This window comes from Echinops telfairi, unplaced genomic scaffold (assembly GCF_000313985.2).
Source record: "Echinops telfairi isolate 266 unplaced genomic scaffold, ASM31398v2 ScPeMD7_2573;HRSCAF=3158, whole genome shotgun sequence".
NCBI lineage: Eukaryota > Metazoa > Chordata > Mammalia > Afrosoricida > Tenrecidae > Echinops > Echinops telfairi.
Window position 1 is genome coordinate 8,282,982 of NW_022106471.1, and position 6,000 is coordinate 8,288,981.

The 6,000-nt window shown below is 40.9% G+C and overlaps 1 protein-coding gene across 1 annotated transcript in view; it reads left to right on the plus strand.

Moving 5' to 3' along the window:
• Positions 1 to 6,000, plus strand: part of VPS54 (VPS54 subunit of GARP complex) — a 74,831-nt gene that overhangs the window by 64,241 nt on the left and 4,590 nt on the right. The gene's annotated exons all lie outside the window — the stretch shown is intronic.

Consider the following 6,000-nt stretch of genomic DNA (forward strand, 5'->3'; position numbering starts at 1 on the left):
CTCACTGCCATCAAGTTCATCCTGGAAGGGAACTGCCTCTGGGTTTCCAAGTCTGTAAATCTGTACGGGAGCAGAAGGCTTCGTGGCTGGCGGGTTTGCATTGCTGATGTTTGGGTTAGCAGTCTAATGTGTCACCGCTCTGCCAGCAGGGCCTCCTCGCGTGTGTGCTTCTATGTGTTCATCATACTGAGTAGTTTGTTGAATTAGTGTAATATGTAAAAGAAAAGAGCATAAATATGTAGGATTTTGGGTGAGAAATCTTGGTTAACTCCATATTTTGGCATTTACCTAGTTGTCTGATTTTGGGCAAATCATTTACCATCTCTGAGCTTTAATTTTGCTGTTAAGTAGAGGACAATTTAAGTTTCTTCACAGGATTTTTGTGAAGATCAACACAGAATTAACAAAATGTAACACCACACTGAGCATTTAGCTATACCTTAAAAGTCATTTCTTAATGTGTTATCTCCCGTGGATTTTAAAAAATAAAAAGCTTTTTTCCCCCTGCTAAGGAGGGGGACAATGTCATTGATATCACATGCAAGTTAAATCTTGCTGAAGATCCTCTAACAGCAGACGCAGCAGCTCATTGACAGGGAGTTGCTAGAAGGAGGACGTGGAACAAGGGATATATATATATATGGACCTTGCCTCAAAGCAGGGAATACCAGAAAAATGCTTGTGTTTTATTGACTATGCAGAGTGTGCGACTATGTGGATCATAACAAACTATGGATAACCTTGAGGAGAATGGGATTTCAGAACACTTTATTATCCTCACATGGAACTTATATGTGGATCAAGAGGCAGTTGTGGAAACTTAAACAGGAATACTGCAAGGTTTCAGATCAGGAAAGGTGTGCACTGGGGTTGTATGCTCTCACCGTCCTTACTCTGTATGCTGAGCATATCATCAGAACAACTGGGTTATCTGAAGAAGTGTGTGGTATCCGGATTGGAGGAAGGCTGATTAACAATCTGTGCTATGCAGATGACATAACCTTTCTTGCTGGAAGTGAGGATGGTTGGAAGTACTTGCTGATGAAGACCAGGGATGGCAGTCTTCAGTATGAAGTACAGCTCAAGGTAACAAACAACAAAGTCCTCACAACTAGACCAACAGGAAACATCGAGATAAACGGAGAAAAGATGGACGTTATCCAGGATTTCACCTTGCTTGGATCCACGATCAGTGCCCAGGGAAGCAGCAGGCAAGAGAGTAAATGAGACATTGCATTGGGTCAATCTGCTGCACAAAACCTCTTTAAAAGCAAGGATGCTACATTGAGAACTAAGGTGTGCCTGACCCAAGCCATGGTCATTACAGTTGTCTCATATTCTTGTGTAAGTTGGACACTGAATTAGGAAGACCGAAGAAAAATTAATGCATTTGAATTGTGATCCTGGAGAAGAATATTGAAGGTACCGCAGACTGTCAAAGGAACAAATAAATCTATGTTGGAAGAAGTACAGCCAGAATACTCGTCAGAGGCAAGGATGATGAGACTTCATCGCACAGACTTTGGGCACGTTATCAGTAGAGACCAGTCCCTGGAAAAGGACATCAAGCGTGGGAAAGTAGAGGAGCAGTGAAAATGAGGAAGACTCTCTTCTTGATCAACTGACACAACAGCTGCAACAATTCTGAGAATGGTGCAGGAGCAGGCAGTGTCTCCTTCGGTTGTATGTGGGATTGCTGTGAGTCGGAACCAATTCAGTGCCACCTGACAACAGCAAAAAGGAGTTTTAGGCTTAAATTTCAAACTTAACAGGAATAAATGAAAAAAGTAGTTTGGAAGCAGTAACTAACTCTGCCACTGGAAAGGAAGTATGTTGAATTGAATTTGCAAAAGGGTGTTTGTAAATGTCAAACTGCTGTATCTGTGGCCAGGCAAGATTTTGGTGTTTTATGCAAAAATTTGATTTTTCTCTTCCTTGACTTTTACCTGATTACTTTTCTTATAAGGATTCTTTGTTATTTCCAAAACATTCAGAGTCATAAGGAAGCTGGCTCAAAGAACAATACAATGAACACTGGATACCCCTCATCTAGATACACCCATGTTCCCCCCACACCCATACCCAGTAGGGGAAGTCATGAATTTAGTTCCTAAAGACTTGAGCATACATCTCTAGAAACAAGGCCCTTCTCCCATACAACCACAGCAGCATAATCACGCCTGAGAAAAACCAACATTCATTTATTAGCTTCAGACCACAAAATCAGATATTTCCAACAGTACCATTTGGGTGTTCTATAAATCTCTATCAAGTGATTGAAATGTACCATACAATTGGTACCTGCTTCTAAACTTGGAACCTCTTGATACAAGTTGATAAAACCTCTTTTGACCCTAAAGAGGCAAAAAAATTCTTTTCTGACCCCACTTATTCATATCCTTTGACTTTTACCCCCTAACTGAATCAGGGTGGGGTAGTTTTCGTTTCTCGGACCAATTGTTCTCAAGCAACCAGTGATTTCCATTGTTAATATCACTATCTGAGCCAGGCTGAACTTAAGGATTCTTTGTCACTTATTTATAGAAGCTAATTTTGTGTAAGCCATTTTATCTCTCTTAATTTCTTAAAAGATGTGTTTCCCTGAAATCTTAACCTCTGAATCTAGCCAGGAACATAATGAAATGCTTGCTTAAAGAAATTTTTGTTCCTGAAGTGGCTCTAAAAATATACTTTATCTTTCTAACGTTTCTGTTTTTATTAATCAAAAAGCTTTTTAATGCAAAGATATACCGAGAATAATAAAGTATTTGTACTCCTGCATACCCAGAATTGATCATTAACAGTAGTTGTCACTATCTCGTGGGGAATATACCGTAAATATAAAGAATTCTAGATGGACTGAAGTACTTCCACCATCAGATAGTCTTTTTAGAGAATTTGGTCTGTCTCCTTTCTGTCCTATCATCATCTCTATGAAAATTAAGTAACGCTACTTTCTAAGTTTTATTTATTTAAGAGGTAAACCACAGTTTTATTAAAGCATAGAGTCACTTTAAAAGAAATGAAGCGGGTGCCCCCTCAAGAATTGAGAAGGGACACCTTAACCATAGATAAGATACACTTTGCTCCAGGAGTGAAATGGGTACCCCCTCTCGAGTTTAGTTTGTCTAAGAGGGAACCCTTGCAGTGTTTAAGTGCAACATTCAAATGGGAGGGAGAGTTGCCACTCTGCAGATGGTCAAGCAACTTTGTAATCAGTTGTTCCGTTTCTTCTTGGGTCGCATGCATCATTCCTTTCAAATTTATCTGGGTTGCAGCTCTGGGGCCAGCATGTCCAGGATTATTTTCCAGTGCAGTCCTGTGTCAGGATTTTCACTAGGGCCTGGCTTCAAGATTAAAGTGTTTGCCAAGCCCGTTCTCCCAGAGTCCTTTGTTCATAACTTGTTTTACAGGGTCTAAGTTTAATTTACATGGGTTATGTTGCTTGCTCTTTTCCTCTCAATCCATTGTTATGGGTTTATCTGTTTTTATCTCTGATAAAAAGTAACTCAGCATCTGGCTGCCATATAATGTCCAGGTCATAAATCATCACATTTAAATTATCCATTTCCCCTAGTTGTTTTTCCCATTACAGCTATGCCACAGTAAAGATCCTTATGCGTAGAACAGCTACCCGTGGCTCAGAAGTGAACACGCCCAGTTTTACTTAACTAAGGATCCCCAGACTGTTCTCCAAAGTGGCTGTAACCAGTTTTCACTTGAACCAGTAGTTTGTGAGAGGTTGTTCCCTCAACAACTTGCCAAATTCGCTCGTGTTAGATTTCCTATTGCCAGACTGATGGGGAACAATGGATGCTATCTTGGTTTGATCCCTCTTTTCCTGATGTTCGATGTTTTAGCTTCGTCTATGACTATGTTTATTGGTAACTCAGGTACCCTAATCTCAGATTTTGCCAGTTCGTATTCTTTGCTCATTTTTCTCTTGGCTATTTCAGCCTTTTGTTGATTTTGATTCACTCCCCCTCCCCAAAGATGCCGGTGTTAATGGAAGTTGTGTACAAGATATTTTACTCTTGTGTCTTCTCAAGTGATTCTTCCTTGTCTCTGCCTTTTCCCTTTCCTCTGTGGAGAGCTTTGGCTTTCTGTTCCAGGATCTGTTCGGTCTTTGTCCAGTAGGAGGGAGCCTCGTGATAACCACCTTGCTGGGGTGAATGTCCACATGGACAGGGTGCCATTGATCTCGTTGATGTTGATGACCTATTGCTTCCTATAAACCTGGACCCTTTGCCAATCTGCTGACCTTTGTAGTGTCCTCCCACAACCTGAACTTCATCAATCTTGCAGATGGGCAAGGACCGAAGAATATTATATTTGTGTCTTAGTTCCTTGGAAAGAGAGGAAGACATAATCTTCCTGCGAATGTTGGGAGGCGCATTAAAATGCCTTTTCTGGGTTTTGCTCCCGTCCAAAGTCACAAAGGGACTGAATTTCATTTGGGCCACTGCTCCTCCAGTGATGGCCCCTAAAAGGAAAAAAGCAATTTTGATTTTTTTATACATATACTCTCATACTAATTCTTGGTTGGTTATATGTTACAAATATTTTCTCTGTTTTCATCAGAAATTTGCAGCATTGGTGGGAACCATGTTTTCTATATACTTTTCTGTGTAGACTGTGAATAATTGTTTTCATTAAACTCAGTTACTAATAATATAAAAAGAGATTTATGCTAACCTGGTGTCTAATTTTACCAGGGGACCTTGCCTAGAATGATTTTGTTCTTTACTGACCTATTTCTGTCAGTTTTAACCGATATACTTATTGACCACTTATTAAAGCATTTAGAATATTTTTATGGATTTTTCAATTAGGTAAGTTTCAAGGGAAAAATATGGTTCTTAATTCTGCCAGATGATAATGGCTTAGATGCTAAGTACTTAAGTCCAAGGGTTATTTATAAATTAGACTGCAGTGCAAATATGAAGCACCTTTGCCCCCTTGGTGTCAGCCATCCAGACGTGACTTATTAATTACAGTGTTGAAAGCAAGCAGGGTTTCCTTCTCTTACAAACCTGTAAATCAAGATTTTGTATTTATGGTTCACATCTTTTCAAAATACAGTAGATACCTAATCAAACACACACACCCCTTTGTTTTTTTTAATACATAGAGCCTCGGCATTTATCATAGAATACACAAAGTTTAGATCAGATACCTGAAAAAGACACTCACAGGAATGTTCTAAAGATTAAGATGCCAGGTAATCCATTGGTAATACTAAACTGAAAGTGGGGAAGAGCTATTACTCTTATAGAAATGTTAAATGTTTAATCACTCACACCTGCCTCGTGGGAGGTACTAAGATACTTTGCTCATTGTGGTATTTGGTAAAGATTGGGCAAAACCTGGCACCCTGCCCTTCTCTGGCTCAGTTGCACAAGCCTTTAGCTGAAGGTGTAGGAGTTGCAGACTGCGGGGAATGAAGGCCTTGCTCGCACGCACCCACCATCCACACCAGACCCCAAACTAGCGGCCATCCTTGCCTCAACTTCTAGCTTTTATCTCTAGGCCACAGCTTCTGGGTTTATAAAATGGGGTTATAATAGTACCTAGCCCTGGTGCCATAGTGGTTATGAGTTAGGCTGCTAGCCAGTGTGGAACCACCAGCTACTCCTCCAGAGTAAGGCGGAGTTTTTTCTCCAGTGAGGGGTTACAGTCTCAGAGTCCCACAGGGGCAGCTCTACCCTGTCCTAGGGGGTCCCTGTGAGTCAGAAAGGACTCAATGGCAGTGAGCTTGGTTTCTGGTTGATTTGCAGAGCAAGGGCACCTCCAGGTACCACCCTCCAAACCAACATGCTGGGACTGGAAGTTATGAGGCCTGAAGCCAAGTGTGAAGAAAGCGAAGCTGTACCTTTACAGAGTAGAATACAGTGAACCCTCGACACTTCGCGCTTCACTCTATCGCGGTTTTTGCGTAACAGCGCATGCTCTGTCATTACTGCCACTGATTGGCTCATACTGTACACGCTTCTGTCTGCA